This window comes from Pelodiscus sinensis, chromosome 2 (assembly GCF_049634645.1).
Source record: "Pelodiscus sinensis isolate JC-2024 chromosome 2, ASM4963464v1, whole genome shotgun sequence".
Taxonomy (NCBI): domain Eukaryota; kingdom Metazoa; phylum Chordata; order Testudines; family Trionychidae; genus Pelodiscus; species Pelodiscus sinensis.
Window position 1 is genome coordinate 117,100,580 of NC_134712.1, and position 24,463 is coordinate 117,125,042.

Below are 24,463 nucleotides of genomic sequence, written 5' to 3' on the forward strand. Positions count from 1 at the left end.
TTCTGAACCTGGATCTAAAGTCTGCGTCATTTCCATTGGAACTTCATCTATTCCTGTCTGATCATGCTGGGGTCTCTGCTCATTTTTTGAAAAGAACAGGATCTTTCGAAAAAGGGTTTTTTCCCCCCCGAAAGAACCGTGTCTAGATGGCACTTTCACTTTCAAAAATCCCTTTTTCGAAAAAGTGTTGTGCCGCAATTATACAAATGAAGTGCAGGATATTTAAATCCCCGCTTCATTTGCACTTTCTATTTGCCTAATTTACATCCCTCTTTCAACAGAAGGATGTAGTTTATACATAGCCTCTGTGGGCTCTTCTGGAGCAACACAGAGACTGGGGAGGTCTTTTGGGGGGGAGAGGCCAGGGTACCTCTATTTCAGGGATTCTCAAACTTGTTGAGCCAGGGGGTCCACAGGCCAATGTAAACCTTTCCATGGACCACCAGTTGCTAATGGAAACCCACTGTTAATCACATCATTACACCTGAGTCATTTTTCTAGTGCTGCAGCTGGGGAGAGTGGTTTCAATTTAAATTATTAAACAAATTAACCATTTTAACTTTCTCATATTAGTTTATCAAACTTCATTTTAAATAACATAAAATATTAATTTATGTTCAACACAAAAGGTTTCAATGTTTTATTTATTTATGGTAGGGGTGAGGAACATTTTTTGGATCAGGGGCCATTGATCCACAGAAAAATCAGTTGGGGGACCACACAAGTAAGAAGCAAAAGAACTCTTCTCAAACCCCCAACCCTCACCAAGGTGGCCACCAACTGAGACACCTCACTCTGGCATTCCACCCCAACTTTTTTGGTAGATTTTGTGGAGCCCCCTTCAGTTCTGGGATGGGGACAAAAATGAGGGGTTCAGTATGTGTGACAGGACTGCCAGAGAATGGGATAGGGATGGGGTGCAGGGTATGGGAGGGAGGTGGGGGACAGAAGTGGTAAAGGTAGCAAGGTCTGGGTATCAACTGGGAATAGGGTATCTGACTAGGGGGAGGGAGCAAAGAGCAAGGGAGGATGCACCATGTGGCCAGGAAGGGGGGTGCAGGAGGAACAGTGGATGCAGGAGTGGACTAGGGTAGCATGTCTGGCAAAGGAGGAGTGTGCAGGAGCGGACTTGTGGGGGTAGCTGCTCTCTGGTCACTCTCCAGCTTCCCCTTTGGCAGCTCCATGCTATGGGGGGGGAACACTCTTCCACTCCTCCCCGCCAAGCCAGGCCACGGGAGGGCTGCTCTTCCACTCCCCTCCGCCAAGCCAGGCTGGGGGGGGGGCACGGTCTCATCCCATTCACCCAGTCGGGCTGTGTGGATGGCGGTGCTTTTTCACCTCAGTTGCCAGCCTGGCTGTGGGATGGGCCACTCTCCCCCCTCCCTCGCCCAGCTGGGCTGAGGGGGGATGGGCTGCTCTTGATCGCACCCCTCTGTCATCCCCGGCCCGCAGCCCAGCCACTTTCTTGGCTTCCTGGGCTCCTACAAGCACCGCCTCTGGCTTCTTCAATTGGCTGGATCCCCAGTCACAGGGAAGTCCTGGGAACATCCCTGACTCCACCCCTAGGGAGGGGAGAGGGAAGAAGAGGAGAAGTAGCATGGGACCTTTTTCCGGGACAAATCTGGGGGTTTTCGGGGCACCTGGGCAGAACATTAAAAATTGGGACAGTCCCATATTTCTGGGGCCATATGGTCACCAGAACTATAGTTAACATGGTTCCAGAGGTAGATGAGAGTTGTGCGGGGCTCAGGGCAGTAGAATTTTGCGGGTGCCCCCTTTGGAGAAAAAAATAGAAAAAAGACGTCAAATGTGCAAATTGAAGGCTATTTTCATATTATATGTGAATTGGGTAAATTTGATAGAAACTTAATTTAGTTGGATAATTTTTATTTTAATTATATTGTAAGTCATTCTTAAACAAAATTCTGCATTAATAATTAAAATTTTTCATTTGTATTTAAGTCTCCTCCCACTCCTGCCTCACTCTCTCTCTTTCTTCTCCTCCCCCTCCTGCCTCACTCTCTCTCTCTTTCTCTTCTCCTCCCCCTCTTGCCTCACTCTCTCTTTCTCTTCTCCTTAGTCCTCCCTCTCCTGCCTCTCACTCGTGGAGCCCAAACAGCCATTTGGACCCCGCGTGGTGTCCAGGCTGAGCGGGCAGAATTCAACTGAGCACCATGGCGGGAGGTGAAGGGGGCCGGGACTGTGATGTACATGGCCAGGGGGCAGGACCTGGAGCCTCTGTCACGCACTTTGCCTCTCACCTCCTGGCCGTGTACATCACTGCCATGGCGCTCGGTTGAGTTCTGCACCATTCAGCCGGGATGTCGTGCGGAAGCAAGTGGCTCAAGCAGCCATTTGGGTGGCGCGCGGCCTATTGCAGTGCAGGGCCTGGGGCAGCCACCCCGCTCATCCTATATCCTCTGCTGCATGGTTCACTTATCTGGTCTTTTCATTGTGGTACAGCTTGCTGCTTCCAAGTCCCTTATTGCACATAATTTTAGGGGTCTTCCTCTGAACAAATCTCAGTGATCAAACTGATGAGATTCTTGATTCAGCTTATTCTGGCCATACTTGGTAGCTTTAAATGGGATCAGCTACAACTGGACAGAGTGGGAGGATGATATAGGTACAAAATCTATATCATAACCAAACCAACTTGAGTGGTTAAAATGTCACAGCAGAATACAGAGACTGTATCTGGTACTTATATATTATGGTGATGCCATAAGAACCTAAACCAGCGGTTCCCAACCTTTTCCAGATGGGGACCCATTTTGACAATTCAAGAAGACTTGGTGACCCAAGGCAATTCAAAAATGGGGGCAGGAGAGGGGGCAGAGCCACCTGGGGAGACACTTGGTGAAATGTAATGGCGACCCATATTTGATCCTAACCCTTAGGCTGGGAAACTTGACCTAAACTGATACATAAATTGCAGATATAAATTGCTTCTACCATTACTTACTCCACTAGTTGATAACCCAGTTAAAGTCTGGGATGAAAGACAAAAAAATAAAAATAAAATAATGAAATGCAAGAAGTTTCCACTAAATTCACAATATACTTACTTAATTATAGAATAAAACCAAAGCAACATAGACTAACTTGCCAAAAAGGAGACATTAATACACTTTGTTCATTGTAATTCTAATACTGGCATCAAGGACTACGTGTCATAAGAGGCAGGATATAGTTTCTAAATTGAGTCTCCTCTCAGTTTATGCCTAATTCAAGGCTAGAAACAATTGCACAAACCAATTTTTAGAAAGCAGCAATGATAAGGTGCACTGTAAAGTCAAAGTAGCCTTCTTTCAAATTATTTGTTAGGCCTTTGCTCTCCTACGCTATGTCCACATGGCAGCATTATTTTGGAATAACGCTTGTTATTCTGAAATAACAGTGTGCATCTACACAGCAAGTCTATTATTTCAAAATAAATTCGAAATAACAGGCTTCTGATTCTGACTTCCATAAACCTCATTGTATGAGAAGTAAGGGAAGTCAGGGGAAGAGTGCTCTGTTTCAAAATAACTGTTGTGTAGACAGCGCCAAAAGTCAAAATAAGCTATTTCGACTTGAGGTATGCTAATTGCTTAACTTCAGTTGCATAGCTTATTTAAGTACTTCCACAGCAGAAGTCAGCATGAGGTGGCTTGGAAATACTGTACTTATATCCATTTTAGATAGGAGTGGAAGTTAAGGCAGAACCAGAAATCTCTCTGTATATATATTTTAGATAGTTTGTGCATCTGCGTATCTGTCCATGAGTCTGTTCATCCATCTGTGAGTCTGTTTGTCCAAGAACTCCTCCTAAATGGTAAGAGCGAGGACCACCAAATGTAGTATGCAGCTTCCTCTTATCCTTAAAGCAAAGTCAGGGTTTAGTTGTGCAGGAAAATGGGATGTGCCTGTAATGCAATAGTTTTCAATAACACAGAAAGGGATCATTTTACAATGATCCTGGGGCAGTGAGCACAGGGGATAGTTTTTCTGCAGAGTGACTACAGGGGGTGCGACTGCAACAGGAAGAGAGTGTTTAGCTGGGGCCAGAGCTGTTCACATTGCCAGCCACCGAGTAAGTGCCTTAGCACTGGAGTGGCAGGGACGGGGGGAGAACTTCCCAGAAGCCCCGCCACTGCGGCTCCTCTGGGAGCACCACTGTGGCTGACCAGCACAACCCCATCCCACCAAGGAGCTGCTGGGGCCGAGGTCAATCCCTGCAACCCCAGCTCGCCCCAGCCCCTGAGGGCCTACTGGGGCTGGAGCCAGGCCATGTATCCCCTCCCCCTCCCGGGAACCCAGTGGGGAGGCATTTGCAGTGCTGTCCTTGCCACTGCTGGCAGTCCAAGTAAGCCACCCCCTCAAACATTTCAGCCCCCTGGCCTGAGCCTTCCACCCTCTGTCATGAATCCTGCACCTCGCCCCCCCCCAAGCTGTCCCACACCTCACAACCCCCTGCCCTGACTCCTGCAGCCCCTACACTGCCAACCCCCTGCCCTGCAGGACCTGAGCAATTCTGGGTAAGTCTTCTAGTTGCTAAATAAAGTTAAGTAAAAAGTAATAAAGGAGCAAAAATTGCGAAAAAAGGATAGAGGGAAAAATTTAACAAACAAGAAAACCCCCCAAAAGTACCACTACCACCCCCCAAAAAAGAAATATTAAGAGCTGCACAACATGTTTTATTGGTCCCACAGAATCCAGTAACAATGCTGGCTTTTTCTCCATTTACATATACACAGACATACAGCATGCCTGTAACATCTCTCTCTCTTTATCATGGAAACCTATATTCTGAGTATCTTCCTTCACCAGCCCTCAGGAAATCTATGTGCTTGTTGATTTTGTGTAACTTGACAACTCCCAAGAGTCAACAGGAGGCACACATTTCTCAGTCATTTCCAGTCTCCCACATGAGGAAAGGGACTTTCCTAGGTCACCTCAAGGGCAATTTCACAATCAAAACCAGTTCATGGCTGTTCTTGGTCAGCAGCTTCACTATTAATTTTTAATCTTTTATTTGTGTTTTTATTTGCCTGTAATTCCTGATACCCAAGCCCATATGTGAAATGAGTAGATAGGCACTTTGATACATATCAATGATGTGAAAGAAGCAACTTAGAAGGGTCAATAGTCTAATATTCCAGGACCTTGTGCTGCCCACCATGTTGTCCCCCTTAGTACAGAAACTAAAATTCAGTGACAGAATGTCTTGGTAGCTGAAGCTGAGTTTTAACATAGACAAAGGACCAGAGCTTTGAAATAAATTACCATGTGTTAAATTAATGGGGTCTGTACTAAAAGCACAGCAGCAAACAACATTTAAACATTTGAGAGTCCTGATTAAGATTGCTGGGGCAAATATGTTTCTTACTAAAATGAATCCCACTGAACATCATAAGAGCAAAATATTATATTCATCACAAGAACCAAGAAACCACAGGGACATTAAAACCTATTCTCCCCCCTCATCCCAGAGAGTTCTGTAATGAAACATTTAAAAGTCAGGAATCTTTGACAGAACAAAACATTCTAGCTGGCACCCAATGTTGTGTCAAGTTAGGTGATATTAGTCACCTTATTATGTTAGCGAGCTCTTCATATCTAAGGAGAAAGTTCACCCAATGTGAGTGTTCAGCTGGAATGTGGTCACAGAATAAATTCAGTAAATTAGCTATGGAATATCAACTATCAGCATGTAACAATATGGTAACTCTGAAACACCGCAGACTTTTGATGAATCACAAGGTCCTGTATTATGCTGTTAAACAAGGCACATTTTTATCCTGTTATAGCCCACGTTTGTTGAATAAGAACTCACCAAAAGTCACATATGTTCATTTTCAAATATCATTTTGCAGCAGCAAATGACCAGCTTGGAATCGAGCAAAAGGATGAATTCCAAAAAGTAAAAGTTTCCAGATGGGTCATGGGACACATCACATTTTAGGCCTCCTTTGATATTGTCTGTTTTGAATTTGGATTGTGACCCATTCTAAAATTGGACTAGGTACCGAGGGACGAGTGGGGAAATATTAGTGTGCCCTATTTATTTGTAAATAAAGTTTATGCAATACAAGTGAACAGCCACAAAATGTTTATATCACTTGTCTCCGTTATGACTTGTTTTCTGTGCAGCACCTATAAGCGGAGAGAAATCCATCTCCCCACGGCAGAAGAAGTTGCCATTTGGGGTTTGGATGCAGCCTGTTTCTGATGAAATATAGATAGAGAAAGCCTGGTTTTCAGTTTGTGAGGGGCAGGTGAGAAGGGGAATTAAATCACATATGTACTCCTGGTATTCGGAGGTAGGCGGAAACCTCATTCAGCTTCCGTGTTGCTCTAATTTACAATGGTTTCCTGTGGCCCCTTTTGGGCTCCAGGCAGCAGAGAATTGTGTTATGTGCACTCTGGCTATGCCCGCAACATGACCCCGCTCTGGGGGTGGAGAGCTGGAGTGAAGCGCTTCTGCCAGCGTTATACCAGCCAGGAAACCTGTAACATAGATAGGGAGTACGCTCATTTTCCATCCCCTTTGGCTATGTCTGCACCACATCTGGGAGCGAGTTTCCCAGCCTGCATAGACAGACCCATACTAGTGGGATTCAAACTGGCACACTAAAACTATCGCTGTAGATATCCTGGCTCAGGCTGGAGTTCAGGCTCTCCAGCCCCTGAACTCTAGGGTTTCACAGCCTGAGCACCATATTGCTATTCTAAGAACACTAACTTGAGCTCTGCTAGCATAAGTCAGTCTATCCAGTCTAGGAGGCTTGCTCCCAGATGCAGTGTGGACATGCTAAGACCTCTTTACACTGCCAGGGAAGGCATTAGAGGGCCTTATTGCATAAGTGACAGTGAGACCCCCTCTCTCCCCATTACAATGGGTGCTCTCTCATGCAGACCTGACATGTATTCTCTCTTTTATTCTACTAATGTCTTGATATAAAATAAGGATGATTCCAAGTGGAAGTATCTGGTGTTTTCTGTGTGTAGAAAATGTAACATACAGTACCAACATAACGTAAGTTGGCAATATAAAGAAAACCACCGCCACGTGACAATCTAGAAGATATGCTCCACTCAAAATGTTCCCAGTCCCCATGTCCCTATTTTAAAAACACCGATTCTATACTGATTACAGTTCTTGGGAGAGGTGGCCTGCCAAAACAGAACATTCTGAGCACTGAAACTCCCCAAGGGTTTGTCTGGAATGTTGCATTTCTAAAGCAGCATGAGTGCAGTTTTTCCAAAAGGGAGAAACATTGTCAAGTCTGTCTTGTGTCCACAGAAAGGATCAACAGTACAGTCACAGCTACAGTCTGTACACAGTAAATGACTTGGGTCTGGTTTTGGTTGCTGTTATACCTCCCTCCCCCAACATAACTGCAATAAATCCTAATTTGAATAGGTTTCTTGGAAACAACAACATTTACTGCTATGTTCCATACATTCACTTGGGGATACAATGTAATCTAAGAAAAGTCAAATTAGCCCACAGGGACAATACTGGATGCATCCCATAACAAAGTAACACTAATATTTTATAAGCTAAGGGCTCATTTCTGCCCTCAGAAGCACAGGTGCAATATCCATGAAAGTTCATGATATCATCTTGCGAATTAGTGTAGATATCAAAGGAAAGAATTAGCCCCGTATTTCTGAAATAGTCTAGTTTATTTCATGTGGCTATTGGTGGTTTAATCAATGGAGCCCTAGAAAGGACCATATTGTCTCCTGCCACACCATCGTCTTGGCCCCAACGTCAGTTTCCAGAGGTTCCAGAGCTAACAATAGGGACAGCTGTAGTTTCAGGCTGTATGCAGACTAGGGTCAGATGTCCGGTGTACTTGACACATGTTCCTATTTCTTTGCATCCATGAAGGATGAAAATATCATATTCTTCAAAATGAAAGATAATATTCTGATTTCATCCTATGACTTCAAGAGTTACTGCATTAGGCACTGGCATATGGCACCTTGCTCTAAGCTTGTGTTTCTCAACCTTTTTCATATCAAAGACCACCTTACTGCCTTCCTAAACAGTGCTCAGGGGATCTCAGGGACTGGTGTTGTTCCACAGACCAGTCATTGAGTAACACTGCTTTAATCCAGTCTTCAGCATAGAAGAGAACTGCCATACTGAATGAGTACCTGCAACCCCCAGAATCCAATGATGCGTGAATGCACAATTAAGTCTACATGTCTAAATGTAATGGGCCATCTTCATTTGCTTTGAAAAGGTATGTTATCTCTCAGCTGGTCAGAACTGGTGCAACTATCAGTGCTATGCTGATTTACATCCACTGAAGAATTATTGGGTCCACATGCTAAAGCCAGTTTTTTGCTTTTCCTGCTTACTGTCCTCCACTGTAGATGGCTAAAAAATATATTGCCTGGCTTTGTGAAGAGGTGGGAAAGTGGGAAGCATCCTCAAAATTTGTCTTAAAATTGGAACTACGATGAAGCACATTTCAACAGGAAGAAATGGGGCTAGCATTCAGGGACCCACATTCAGAACTTGTATGAATGTGTGCAACTGCACTATTGTTTTAAAATGTCACTACCTTGTGACGTAGACTCAGATTCTTTTGGATTTAGGATCTTTAACACTGAGCATAAAGTTGGTTATGAAAATTCTGAGCTACAGGCTTTGTTTCTAAAATACTTTTGTATCATACTGTAGTGATAAAAAATAATCTTTGTCTAAATTACTTCACTTGTTTGACAGATGATTTCCATTAAAGCTCTGTATGGATCATACCAGTAATCCCGATAAGCCTCTGATAAGGTGTCCAGATGCCCTAGCTTTATCAGTTTCTAATTAATGGTCCTGAGGTCCTGTCAGATTAAGCTGGTGTTTGCTGCCCTGGGCCATAGAATGGGAAGTTCCCCACATCTGATGTCAATTCTTCAAAGACGGACCCCCTTCTTGCCATGGGATACTGAGACCCAGTTGGAGAGACTGCAAATCTGACCAGTGAAACAAAAGTTACAGGGAAACCTGGAACCAATATTCCTATGCATGTGTCCTGAGAAAGAGCTGAAGATGTGTGTGCACAGACACAATTCCCCTCTATGGTGAGGGCTAGTTTTTCCTTTGCACTAGCAAAGCTTAGGTGTGCAATTACTACTCACCAACAAGAAAAGCAAAACAATTAAATTCAGGCAGAGATTTTTACTTACCAGAATTTGAAACCATCTTTTGCTATTTCCAAGAGGATGTAAATGTTGATTATCTATTTTCACCCAGTTTAAAAATCTGTGTCAGAAAAGTCTAAATGATCTCTCTGTTAAAAGCAGCTAAAATTAGGTCACTTTTAATCTATGTAAACAGAGTAGAAAGCACAAATGATCACCTGGAGAGTGGAGATCCAGACTTGGAGATCCTGTGGTCCACATCTGACTGAACAAGTCATAGGCTAGCCTACTCTCTCCAGCAGTGTGACCAGAAAAGGAAACCTATAGCTAGATCAGATCTCCCTCTGAAGCAAAAATGAGAGGTGAGCCTAATTTCCTAGCTCTCACTTTGGCAATTCATGCCCACTCTTGCGTGCTGTAAAATGAGGCCTGCCTGCCACAGCTGTTGGTGCAGTGATGGGCAAGATAAGGACAAGAAAGCTCCACACAAACAAAACAAGCTTATTTAAAGATTCCCCTCCATTCCTGTAAACAAGATAAATAGATAGCTTCAAACTAGACATAAAGAACTGAAACCCCTCCTGGTAGGAAGAGTAAGAAATTGTGTGGTTAGCAGCCATCCAATCAGATGACATATTTACTAACAGAGCAGTATGACCTACTGTGCTTTCAGTGAATAAGGCGTATTCTTAAAATGACTGTACTACAGGCTCATTTTAATTCCAGTCTGCAGATGCCTATGTATGCGGTAGGAATCCATCATCCCCTCATGTTCTATGCTTGAGTTCTTGCTCCCATAGGCACACTGGAGAGGGATGTACATTTTGCTATTACAAGGATTGCTAGTCTCCCACATGTATTTTGAGCTCCCATATATCTCCTGATACTCTCAAAACTGTGCTTAGTGTACAGACACAACCCTTCAGACAAGGAGTTCAGACAGGAGAATCTTGTGATGAGCTTTGTGTAAATGGGTTTCCTTGGCAAATGGATCATCTCAATGAAAGAGGCATAATGCTTCAGCTAGGATACAAAAAGCTGTATCTTCACACAGACTACTATCATCACCATTTATCACTACTGGTACCAACTAGCCAGAAGTACAGGTAGATATAAGCCTATCTGTGATTACTTCTGAGTGGTTAAGACTCTTTAATTTAAGAAACAAGGCTAGCCAGGCTGAGTTTTAAAAGTAGACCAAAGAGAACAAATCAGACTCTTCATTTCAGGTAAGGGTGAAAAAACTAATTATTATGACTTTTGGACAATGCTTTGGTTTTGGTTTCTTATTTTAAAAGCTCTCCTGGACTCATGGACTCTTCTAGAAAATCCCAGCACTCCACCGAGAGTACTGTTTCACAATTAAGGTACTGAGGACATTACCCAATGGGTGACTAGTGCCTGGCACAGAAACTGGATCCTGTGGTAGTTAATATTAACAAGAAAGACTTACTGTGGTTTCTGCCATCAGACAGGTAGAAAGCCATCCTGAGATAAACTTAGCCAAAATATACAAACACCTCAGTTTTAATGACATTGTTCACGTTTACTTCTGTGTTGCTCCTGTTTTGTCCCGCAACAATGTATCTACTGGAGTTTCAAGTTTCTTCATTTAGATAGTCTTTGAAAAAGGATATAATTTCTCAGAGGGGTACACAGTAGTAAAAGAATCACTGGACACTTGATTATGGTCTCTAGATCATATACAGATTTGAACAAGAGTCAAGACACCTAAAGACTCTAGATATCACCAGAGTTGCTTTACTTCCATCTGCTTTTTTTTCTCCCTTATGCAGCCGCACCAGGAAAGGAAGAGAGACATTAGAGATAAGACAATACTTGCTGAGATTCTCATTGTCAATCAATAGAAGGTTTCTTGAGCAAGCCCCTAGTGAGAGTATTGTATTTTTATTGTTACAGGTATAATTGGACATGACTGGAGGGCCTCAAACAACACTGACTTTTTCTTCTGCTTTGTAAACAAGGAAATCATGCTGGCATAATGGAATCACAGAAGCACAGAAACAGCGATAGATACAGGCACATCTTTCCCAACAGCTTGGAAACTCTTTCGCAGACTATGGATGTCTTTTCTTTGTTTCAGTACAAATTAAGACAGCTGATTCCACTGGAGAGAACCTTAAACAGGAGCCACAGTTGCCAGGAATATTAGCTGGTTTAGTGAAATCTCGGAAGAAAATGAGGAGCCCCATTTGTTAGAATTATATACTAAAATTGGCCTTCCAAATAACAATAATAAATACAGCTCCTTAAGAAAGAGTCAAGTTAGAAAATACATTTACAAAAAATTCTGGATGCTTCCCCTGCCACTGGACTGTGTCAAGTGTGTTGACATCTAAAGCAGAAGCTTTGCTATTCAGAGATGCAGTTTTTCACTTATTGTCCATTAGATTTTAATACTTTTTCATATACACTTGATTTAAGTAAGGCTCCATGCCAAGTAGTATCCATTTACTCCATAGCTGCCCAGTGCCATATTTCTGTTAGGCTTAGCTTCTTTAAATTTTTAATTCTTCTTTACAAAAAATGTTAATTGCTGGTAGATTGGACCCCAAGAGGCTATTGCTGGGTGTGCTAGAATAAAGAACCATTTATAGACTGTGCTTATTATTCCTCCTCAAGAGTTAAATGCTAACTCTAAGTTACAGCAAGGATTCAATAATTAAAAACAAAAGTCAGTCTCAATGGGAAGGAGTAGAAGTCTGTGAGATATCCTTAAAATTGAAACCGACTGTGTAACTACTAAATATTATGCATACAAATTAGTTACATTTGATCATTGGCTCGTGCTTATCCAAAGTCTGTTCTTTTTTGTGGCTTTTGCAGACATTTTGTTTAAAGCACTCACACTTAGTTTACAGGAAAGCATTCAAGAATGGGAAGGCGGTGATGCTTTAGTGATGTATTAGTTTATGTCCAATAATATAAACACCATCTTCTGTGATCAGATATATTATATGCATTGGCACTCACACCTATGAGCTATAGTCACGAGCTATAACTCTACTATTCTGGGTGCTATACTGACACAGAACTGATGCTTTCCTCTCAAATGTCAACTACAAATAAATAATTTACAACTATCAGCTATAAAATATATTATGGAAAGTAACCCAGTGTTTCACCTATTAGTGATGAGCCTCAAGGACTCTTTAGTTCAGTGTTGGATAAGCATTACAAGGCTAGCATACCTAGCTAAAACTTATTTGCATGATCCGGCACTTTTTGATCCAGAGATCAGGCTGCATATCAAAATCAGGGCAGATTTTCAAGCAAGATCTCTAGCACTTCCTGATATCAATTAGGTGAGAAATATAGGATGATTTTACCAGTCTTACCTGATTACATGATTTGTCATTTTAAAATAAATATTAAAAGGCACCTGGAGTCTGGGGATAGGCTCTTTTTACTGCCTTGTACATCAGTATTAGTAAGTAAAATGAATAATTTCTCTCATGGCACGCTGGTATGTCTGCCTCAGACCCTTCTTGGAACTAGGGAGTGCAGAGGCACAAGGAAAAGAAACAAAAGTCAAACAGCATTTTCTGACCTCAAAAGAGTTTCAGTTTGGATTAACGTCAATCTATGAATGAAGGTTCTTGTTGATTTTTGTTTCATCCGAACCCATTCCTAGTGCCTACAGACTGCAATGCGGTGCAGCACACATATTATGATTGCCAACGTCTTGGCAGAGATTTTTCACCTCTGGAGACCCGAGTTCAAATCCTGGCTTTGGTCAAAAGAAAAAATGAGAGGGGTGGTCTAAACCTACTCCCAAGTGGAAATCTGTCTGCATCATATTACCACAAATTACCACACAGTTTGGCAAATTTGGAAGTTAGCGCCTGAGAGAGTCCCATAGCTGGAATAACAGGGTTGTTGTAGGTCAGTCCTGAGTTGCAATAGCAGAGCTGTGTGTGGGAGGTTGGCACAGTTCCTGCTGACACTGCCTGGCTTTAGCCAGTGCAGATTCCTTCATTTTCGGTAGTATTACTTTCAAGCAAAAGATTCCAATATAAAGATGGTGTCTTGGCAACACACTATAAAAAGTCCAAGATCTTTTTATGATAGAACAGGGACCATGATCCTGAGGTTTCTCTGCTGCCCCAAAATGTTGGTGGATAGCAGGTATTGGATAGCCTGAAAACAGACATTAATACATAGTTGTGAGAAGTCATAGTTACTTCCCAGTGATCTTTTCATGGGAAACACTTAACAATTCCTTATCTATTAAAGATAAAAGAAATGAGGCTGATTTGAAAGGCCAATAGTAGTACACTTATAAAAGTCTCACACAGTTCCTTCAGAGGCACATGCTGTACTGTGGAGATTGTTGGAACCTAGTTAAATAACTCTGTGTGTGTGTGGGAAACAAACAGTGAAGGTGCTTTCATTTTGTGTGATTTCCTACCATGTCATGTACTGGCTTCCATTCTTAAGAGAGAATGCCTCTTTCTTCCATCTGCCTTTCTATCATGGAATACCTGTTAACTATCATGAACTATGGGAACTCAGTGTTAGCATATTCCAGCACTGTAGACTTAAGAAAAATTCCTATTCAGCAACTTTGATTAGATCACAAATGCCTCTGCAGAGTTGGTCATAAAGCAAAGCCCACAGCAGGTAGTATTGTTGTCTAACCCTAAAGGGTAGGAGGAAGAACCGAAGAAGTAGAGCTAATGAAGAAAACTTGAAATACCTCCAACCCTAGAGCGCCTCAATAAAAAGGGATTAGGAGGAGAGATACATCTATCATCATTCAGACATCATACATTCTTACTCCATTTACACACCTATTGCAAACTTACCTGGAGCAAAAAATGCACCTTACAGACATTGGTTATCTTTTCCTTTTCCATAGACTCTCAGGCTATGTCTAGACTACATGGCTCTGTCGACGGAGCCATGTAAAATAGTTTATTCGGCATAGGCCAAGAAGCGGGGATTTAAATAATCCCCACTTCATTAAAATAAACATGGCTGCCGTGCTGTGCTGATGATCAGCTGATCCGGCACAGCGTGGCAGTCTAGACGTGGCACAGTTGACATGGGAAGCCTTTGTCAACCACTCCAGTAAACCTTGTTTTGCGAAGCATACTGGAGCTGTCGACAAAGGCTTCCCTTGTCGACCGTGCTGCGCCTAGACTGCCCTGCTGTGCCAGATCAGCTGATCATCGGCACAGTGAGGCGGCCATGTTTATTTTAATTATTTAAATCCCCGCTTCTTTGCCTATGCCGAATAAACTTTTTTACATGGCTCTGTCGATGGAGCCATGTAGTCTAGACATAGCCTTAGGCACATATGCTCCCCAGGTTAAATATAAAGCTGCTAGTAAAAACAACCCAAATATTAAACAAATGCACAAGAGTACCCCTTTCCACTTGGTCTTGTGGCATGCACAGTTGTAATGCATGCTTATGGTGCTACTTTGTAAGTAGAAACCTGAAACTCATCCAAACAGTGCAACTTATTTCTATTTCTGTCTGCAATGTGTCCATACAGTGCTGTGTTTAGAATTAGTGGGACCCTGTGCTCAGTTTCATTTTTGGGACCCCCTCCCCTTTGGAACCCAGCCAAGAAAAAGAACATTTTCTCATCTGCCTCTCACCCCCACACCCTGTTTTTCATTCATTTTTTCCTTCACCATCCTCCTATATTATAAGTAATAGGAAGTACATGAAAATAAAGTACCTCGATTGTTTTTGAAGTCTACATTTTTTTCTTAGACCATTTGAAAATTGCTAAGGGTCTCAGTGGGCCACTCAGTGCTCTTTCCAAATGTCTGTACCATTAACTATTGTAAAAGGCTTTGGATAAGAGCACTTTATAAAATAAATTATAGTAGTTCTGGACCACAGTCTGAGAACTTCTGGTCTAGATGAAAGCTTGTATTTGCATTATGCTAATGTGAAAAGTGTATAAAAATAAAAAGTATAGATGATGTGCGTCAATTGTTTTATTATTTTCTTTAGCATGACATATGAGGGGCAATCAAAAGCAGCCTGACAGAACAGCATGCAAGAGAACTGTCTCTGGGCAGATACTCAACTGATCCAAATCACATTCTCTGATCTCTTGTTGGGGCCTCAGCTGTCAAGGAGGCAAGAAAAGTCTTTGTACCATATCGGATTAGTTCCTCCCCGCTTCCCCCAGCCCTTCTTTCTGGGCGCCTTAAGCATTGTTTCCCACCCCTTTCCTTTCTGTGTGAAGAAAAGTCCATTAAGTCAAATGTAGACAGGGCAGGCATTTTCCAGGGACTGTTGTGAGCTAATTATCCTTAATGGGCCATTCAACTTCACTAATGACTTGTCCCTTGCCTTCTTGTGCTGGCTAAATAACTTATGGGTATTACCAAAAGCGCAAACTAACATACAGCACAAAGCTGGAAAATGAGGCATTTGTTTGCTTTGCTTTGTTGCTCCCCTAGAGGCGCCCTCTGTTGTTAGGGTCCCCATGCCACAGAACCATTTGTTTCATGGTAAATTGCCCGTGTGTTTATTGCCATGTGTCTATGTTTGAATCAGATGTGGTAATATTTACCCTTTTATCTAGCTTTGAATGTAACGTTATATTTCAGCTCTGCTTGTTCACTTTCTAATGTCTTCAGCTTACAGCAGTGGTCTCCAGCCTTTTGAACCAAAAAATCACTTTTTCAATTTAAGTGCAATGTAAGATCTACCTCATACTCAAATACCCTTACCCCGCTTTCTTCCTGCCCCTTCTCTGAGGCCCCACCTCTGCTCCACCCCTTCCTCAGGTCTCACTCTGCTCACTCCATTCTCCTTCATACCCCCCCCTCACTCAGTTTCACCAGTCTGGGGTAGGTGATTGGGGTGCAGGCTCTGGTATTGAGCCAAGGAGTTTGGAAAGTGGGAGGGACTCCAGGCTTAGCCCAGGGTGGGTGATTGGGGTCCAGGAGGGGTTTCAGGATGCAAACGCTGGGAAGAAGTTTGGGTGCAGGGGGACTCACATCTGGGGCAGGAGGTTGGGTGCAGGGGGCGGGTTCAGGACTGGGAAAGGGATCTAGGATGTAGGCTCTGGCTTGGCACCGTTTAACTGAGATGGATTCTGGGTGGTGGAGCAGTGGGGTTCAGGCAGGTTTACTCCTGCCCTGGCCCTGCACCACTCCTGAAAGTAGCTGGCATGTACAGCAGTAGCTCCATGGTGCCATGTGCTGCCCCTCATCTACAGGCACTGAGCCCACAGCTTCTACTGACCACAGTTCCCCGTTATTGATCAATGGGAGCTGCAGGAGTGGTGTCTGCAGGCAAGGACAGCGTGTGCAGGGACATGACAGCCATTTTCAGGAGCAGCAGTTAGCACAGGAATAATGACTCCAGCCACAACAGGTTTGGCATTTTAGAACTCACTGCTCAAAGAATTACATGTAAGTGTAGGAGAGAAATGAAAACTATGAAATGCACAGACCAGTCAAAAACCAAAAATAACCCACTGTGTTACAGCTACTCTCCGAGTTACAAACAAGTTACAGACCAACACTTGGTCCGTAACTCGAACTGTTCGTAACTTGGACCCCATTGAGTTACACACGACTGTGCTGTTCATAAGCGCGGGTCACGTTCATAACTCGGGGACTGTCTTTACGACCGCTCCTTGGGAGCTTTGATTGTAAGTGTGAACAGTCGTAACTCAACTGTTCGCAACTCGGGGAGCAGCTGTATTTGCATTGCCAAGCTCCCTCCATCTCCTTCTCTCTATGTGGACATAGGGTACAGGAGTGGGGAGGAGGGACACTCTGACATGAGAACCCCCCCCCTTCTCTCTCCCACACCCTGCACAGCAAACAGGAGGCTCCCAGGGGGAAAGCTCCACAGCAAGGGGCAGGAGCAGCATGACAGTGGGTGGGAGGAACAACTGAAGTGCTAGCACTAGATAGCATCCTGGCCAAACCAGTCAGGATCACCTGTTGGAGGCTCCAAGATCTACCGGTAGATCCTGATCTACTGGTTGGTGACCACTGGCTTACAGCCTCTTATTTTCTAGTCTTGGAATACTGAGTTGGGATCATCCAGCTAACAGACTGATGTACTTTTGGATTGAATACACAGGGATAAAAAACATTGTGGTTTCCCTTCCAGTTCTGAATATGTGGTAAAATCTTGACCCCATTGAACCCTTGGAGAGTTTTGTAAATTCAGACAGTGGCAGGAAACAACCAATCCTGAGGCAGCAGGAGGGGAAAACGCCGACATCTCAGTGCCCTGCACCTCCCCATCCCCATCCCGCCCCCCACCGTTTTGCACAGCAATCGCTCTCCCTTCCTCACACAGAGAGACACTTGCCTCTGTTCAACAGCACAACCTGAATGGTTTGCTGTGTGTCCTGGAGCAAATCAGCACTGCATGCCGGCTGTCTGAAACCGAGCTCTGAAAGGGGATATGCACATGCTTGTAGGGCAGACAGCCAAGTTAAAAACAAGGAGCAGAGGAGACTTAAGGGATTATGGGCGATTTCCTGAGGCCAGTCATAATGCAGGAAAGAATTCTAGTGTCCACACTGGCACCACAACACTGTATTGAAGGTTCAGCTTCCCATCCAGGTGATTTACCTAGAGCACAGCAACTGCAGAGTGAGTGCCTAGCCAGTGTGGATACCTCAGGAGTTACAGCTCTGGGAGCTGATTTACTGTAACTTGCCAGTGTAGAAGGGGCCTTAATTTTCAGGCCTGGACCACCACCTCATACAGAGAATTTTATTTCTATTCCATGAAATGTACAGATTGGAAAGAGAAACTCTTTGCTCCATAGAAAGCCATTCTCTTTTCAACATGCAAATAAACTTTTATCTGCATTTTTCCCTCTACCTCAAAAAAACCCTTTCAGCTGACACATAGTACATTATTATCAGCATTAACGCAAGAGATTAAGCAGCAACTTTCCTTGACTCTGTAGCATTTCACTTGACTTTTGCCCTTTTTACATTAAAAAAAAAGAGAGAACAGATTCATGCAGAACTAAAAGTAACACCCATAATACAAGTATCAGAGGGGTAGCCGTATTAGTCTGGACCGGCAAAAGTGACAAGGAGTCCTGTGGCACCTTATAGACTAACAGATGTATTGGAGCATAAGCTTTCGTGGGCAAAGACCCACTTCGTCAGATGCATGTACCCATAATACAGGCAAAGTTAAAATACTAATTTTAATTAAAATGATCCTTTAGAAAAGGACTAGAAACCATTTAAACCAATCTCTTAAGCTAGGTCTACACTAGGGGATAAGTTTGAATTAAGATACACAACTTACATAGCTGGAGTCGAAGTATTTTAAATAGCATTTTGGTGCCATCCACACAGAGGGAGTTCTATGGGAGCATGCTTTCCCTTCGACTTCTAGGACTACTGTCACCGACAGGTGCACCCTCATTTTGAATTCGCATCTCTTCACTAGACCCGCTATTTCAAACCCCGGTAAATCTATTGTGGCCGCTTCGATCTTCTCTGTAGTGTAGACAAACCCTTAACGATTAGGTTAAGCACATCATACCGAAAATATTTGCTCAAACAGGAAGGCTACGTCTAGACTGGCATGATTTTACACAAATGCTTTTAACGGAAAAGTTTTTCCATTAAAAGCATTGCGGAAAAGTGCGTCTAGATTGGCATGGATGCTTTTCCGCAAAAGCACTTTTTGCGGAAAAGCGTCAGTGCCAATCTAGATGCGGTTTTGCGCAGGAAAGCCCCGATCACCATTTTCGCGATCGGGGCTTTTTGGCGCAAAACAATACCTCGTTGTCTACACTGGCCCTCTTGTGCAAAAGCATTTGCGCAAGAGGGCTTTTGCCCGAACGGGAGCAGCACAGTATTTCCGCAAGAACACTGACAATCGTACATGAGATCGTCAGTGTTCTTGCGGAAATTCAAGCAGCCAGTGTAGACAGCTGGCAAGTTTTTCCGCAAAAGCAGTTGCTTTTGTGGAAAAACTTGCCAGTCTAAATGCAGCCGAAGAGATTGACCAATTAGAATGGAGAGTCACTAGGTATGTGTGAGCTTTACCAATGCCCTGCAACTACTGTAGCTTCTGGTTTGTTGAAGGTTATACTAAATACTGAAGATTAACCAAAGACTTTAATTAATACAATTAAAAGTGGCATTGACCTAGAATCTGAAAGAAAAGACCACCTACTATGCTTCTATTCTCCACCTACAACACTGATGTCTCTATTTCTGAAGTGGCATTGTTCCTTGTAGGGGTCTTTTTGGACAGAGGTTTTACTGTCAATATGATCAGAAATGGAAAAAGGTAAAATTCTGTTGGGTTGTTCTCTCTTTCTTCGACCAAACCCGTTAGAAAATTCCTATAAACCAAACCCATTGTTCTTGGGGAACTAACTAACTTCATATGCATTTGGTATTGCATAGATTTTTTAAGCCACTCAACATTTGACAAGGCAAAGAGACCACCAAACCTGGAGAGTCTGTACACACAGATTCTACAATGTTTAAGCATGTGATCTCATTGAAAAAGTGAGTATCTGCAACAAATTGAGGTTAATCTGATTTGGCAGACATGTGCCCAGGATGTCAGCCTCGAGCTTTACGTCTATCTTTAATAAAGACAGGAAGGTACGTGCTATAGCATTCCAGGTTCTCTTTTGGCCCTCGGATCAGTCATATACATGTTGTATAAGACAACAGAGAGAACAGAAAATTTAAATGTTAAGACTACTTCTCCCACATTTATCATTTTCAGGTGTGATTTCTGGTATGTGAAATTGTATATAATGGCCTGTATAAAAAGTCTCTCTTCTCTCCTGTGTTTTTACTGCTGAAATAACAGCTGGCATGATTTATTCCCTAGTAAAATCTTTAGGAATATGCCATCTTAGCTGTCTTGTTGAATGCCGTCAATATTTGACACTATCTATAGCTACTTAAGGCAAATTGGAGTTGCAGTAAGATCTGGTTGTGCAGGTGAATCTTATGAAATGGGTGAATTGTCCACTAGTATGTAGCATTGAATATATAGTGAGGTATTAGTGTTATGTGGGAAATATTAAAGATGAGGTAAATATAATGGCTCAGGGACATACATGATATGTTTAGAAAATAGCATGGGTGGAGTAGAGGCAGAGGCTCAACAAAAAAATTGACTTTCAAATAACTCCAGGAACATTAGTTTTGAACCCACCTCTCTCTTCCACCCACTTCGGAGAAGTTTGGATCCTGGTTTGAACATCACAGCTCAAGCTTTTCTAGGACTTATTTTATAATGTACCAGGACCGGCACGCCCACATTCTGCCAACGCCCAGGTGCGAAAAAAATTGGGATTCAAATCTAGATCCAACCTCCATACTTTAGACACATTTCTAACAATACTGCAGTTTATTATTTGTTGGTGCTGATACAGGTTACCAGAGCAGAAAAGGATCCTGCCCAGATAGGTGGAGTTTAAACACCTTAATGTTGTGTTTTAATGTATAATGCAAGAGTAACTAAAAAAAAAAGGCATGCCTCTTTAGTGATCTAAAACAAATGCCATCAGGGAACCTCTACTGTATGTCTACATTACAGAGACTATGTCAACCTAGCTAGGTTAGCATAACCCAGGGGTGGGCAATAATTTTCTCAGGGTGGCCACTTCATGAATTTTGGTAACAGCTCCAGGCTCCCAGAAGGCATGTGGATGGGGGGCTATAGAGACACAATGAATGAGAGCGGGAGAGAGAGACACTTTGTGTATGAGACACAGACTTTGTGACAGATTGAGTGTGTGTGGCAGTGTGTATGTGGCCCAAACTGGGGTGTGTGTGACAGTGACATGGAAAGTGTGTGTGCTGGCTACGGCTGGGAAAGTTTCTGAGAGAAGCCATATTCCGTCTCTTTAAGGGAAATCGGTCATGCTCAGTTGGCCCCCCCCTCCCCCCGCTCTGCACTTATCTGAGTCACTTGCCTATACTTCATATTGGAGCACCTCCACTGTGTGTCTCCCTCTCCCAGTTCCCTGATCTGCAGAGATGGGATGGGGGGAGGACACCCTGACTTCAGCACTCCCCCACATCCTTTCCCTCCCCGACATTACTCTGACAAGCTAGCTGGAGAATCCTGGGAGCACCTTGGCTGCAGGACGGAGCAAGGTGGGGGAAGGGGCAGTTGAACCCATGCTGCCAGCTGTATGTATGCACCATGGGTGTCGGGTAAAAGTGCAGCTGGGGATGGCAAGCCCCACCCCTGTCCCTTCTGCCTGAGGCTCTGGACCCTGGAGCCAAGCCCCACTCACTCCCAGCCTGGCTCTCCCCAGCAGCTATACAGAGGGCCTGGGCTGCTGCGCTGCCAGCTCAGACCTCCCTGGTGGCCGAGCGGAGCTGGGCTGCCGTGCTGTAACCTCAGCCCTCCATGGTGGCCGGGCTGCTGTGCCACGGCCTCCCCTTGCAGCTGGGTGGAGTTGGATTGCCATGCCACGCCTCCCCCCAGCGGCTGGGCTGCTGAGCTGGGCTGCCTCCCCGGTGGCCGGGGGGATCCGGGCTGCTGCACCACAGCCCTAGCCTTTCACAGCAGTGGTTCCAGCCTTAGGCGGTCAGGCACGCAGGGAGTTTTGAGAAGGCTATACCTTCCTTTACAGACTGCTCATGTTATGCATGTCTGCTAGTCAGCGGGGCAGGCTGGAGAGAAAAGCTTGATGTGCCAGATCCAGCCCACAAACCTGATTTTGCCCACCCCAGCATAACCCCATAGTGTAGATAAAGCCTACACTGATAGGAGTTTCTCCATTGCTGTAGAAACACTATTTCCACAAGAATAATAGCTGTTTTGACAAAAACAAGCATTCTTCCATTGACACAGCTGCTCCAACGCTTAAAAATAAGATTGGCATAGCTATGCCAGTCAGGGCTCTAGACCTAAAATTTAAGCGTGGACCAGGTCTAAGACAAAGACCAAATACAAGTCAAAAGTGGGACACAATTTAGTTAAGATGTGAACAGTAACAGACCTGACTCAACCTATGGCTTGCTTCTCATCATCACCATTTCCCTAGCCTAGACATATCCTGGATTTACTGCCTAATTCAGTCTTCAGTTCTCCACAGCACATCCCTTTTGTAGTATGCTGCTGGAGGAAATAGTCCCTGCTAACCTCTGAACTGGATCCATGAACCCCATTATAGGTTGCGTTTTACAAGAAATTCCAAGCATTTCACAAGAAAACAATGCAGCAAAAACATCTGCCACCATAAAACAGAATATTAGGACACATCAGGGTGCTCTACAAAGAATTAAAAAGGTGAAAAGTCTTAATGCCCTCAATGAAAGTGGCTAGTTCGATAACATTTACTGTGTTTGTTGTAATTTAACATGTATATTTGCAGTAGCGACTAAAGAGCACAACCAGGTTGGCTCTCATTGTTCAAATGTAATAAGTGACATTAACTGTCTCAAAGAGATAAAAGATACAGAGAACAGGCTGCATTATCCAAAGGGACAATACGCATGCTCACTCTCTGCACAATACCCTTCCCTCTTCATCTCCTTCCCTCCCCCCGGGCATGGGCCAAATTGTCAGTGATACAACCTAACCCACTTTGAATGCAGAATTTCAATCTGCCCTTGGAGCCTTAATTTAGATGCAGAGAAGTTGAAAGAAATTATTAACAGTATTTGCTGAAAGTGCAGCATGACAAGAATCACAATCAATGGGGTTTCCTTAACTGGTTAGATTTTAATGAACTGGTCACTTAGAGCTATAGAGATGTGGTAGAAATAATTAACATGCATCTTCAAAAAGCTTTGGATAAGTTTTCTCTCCCAGGCCCCATAAAGCCGCTGATTGTCCAGAGAGAGACACTGGGACAGGAGAAGCAGACCAGACTGAGTCAGGGATCATAATGAACAGACAGCATATGCAATTCAGTGGCACAGCAAGTCATCCTACGAAATATAATGGCTACATTTAGGAAAGGACAAGCCACTTTTATGACCATTTGGAATACCAATATGCATGCTGAGATGATAGATGTGGTAAAACCGCATTCCTCAAGGTGCATGCTAGTCTCCTGTGGGCCTCAGAAAAATGACTTCTCTTGTGTTCAGGGCTGCACAAGTGGCACAGTATTTTTTTAATCTGTATTTTGTCCTCCCACATAGTCAAGTAACTGTCCACTTGCAGAGGCTGGATATAGCATTATAGGTGGACTTGTCCGATTTGATGTGCTAACCTCTGAGTTCCCATTGGTCCTCATTTCCATGAGGCTCATATACACCCAAGAATGTTCTGATATCTAATATCCGATCAACTTATTATCCCAATCCTGCTGGTACCCAGTTTTTAATCATTATTCACTGGCTATTTATTCAGTGATGGGATCAAGCATAAAACAAATCTGCTCCTGATTCTTCATGTCAACAAATGATTTAAAGGCCATAAACTATCTTCTCCCTAATCTACTATTTCAGTATATTAGCTAATATCAACCCCTTTCAGTGACCCATGTAATAGCCATGCTGATGTTTTATGGTTGGTTTCCCCATTGCAGATGAAAATGATTAAACACTACAAAGGACCTTTTTATACAGGTCTATTAATAGCTGTTTTAAAAAAAAATTAGGGTAACTTATTTTGAGCTTCAAGTGCCGAGTGCATAACAGCGGCTGGCGTCAGAAGTCACTGTAATATACATTCCAGTTTCTCCTCAGCCAGCCACAGAAAGAAAATTGATGGCCTGTTCGCCCGGACTCATGTATTCCTCCTCTGCTGCTGTCTCCCACACTGCTGTTGTACTACCCTGTTTTCACTGGAAAAGAATGCACGACATTCAAGCTATTTCAAGCAGCATCCTTGATGTCTGGACTTCATGGGAATGTTTCACACCGCAGTTATTACTAACTGTTAACTTTCATACCTCGGACTGTTTTTCTTGGCAGCGTCTTCTGTTTTGCTAGTAGGACAGACATAGGCCAAGGCAGCCTTTGCTGTAAACATGAGACACGTCACCATTTATCATGCCGTCGCCAGCAGGAAGACCCAGCTGATGGCACCACGCTGTGTGAAAAGACTAAAAAGCCCATCTCCTCTCTGATCTTCAGAGGAGACTTAGGAGGCTTTAAACTTCCAAGATGTAGATCATCTTGGAAGTCTAAAGGTTCTACATGACATTAACAGGCTTTCAGTCAATGGTGTGTGTTGGTGGAGAGGGGAGTTCTGTGAGGAGACATTGGTTGGACTCAAACAAGCTCTAGCCCCCGCATTTCTACTGTCCCATGTTGTTGAAAAGCTTTTCAAATTGTTCACAAGATGAGGAATGACTGTGTGAGAGAGAGTTTTGTTCCCCACTTGTACATCTGTGGTGT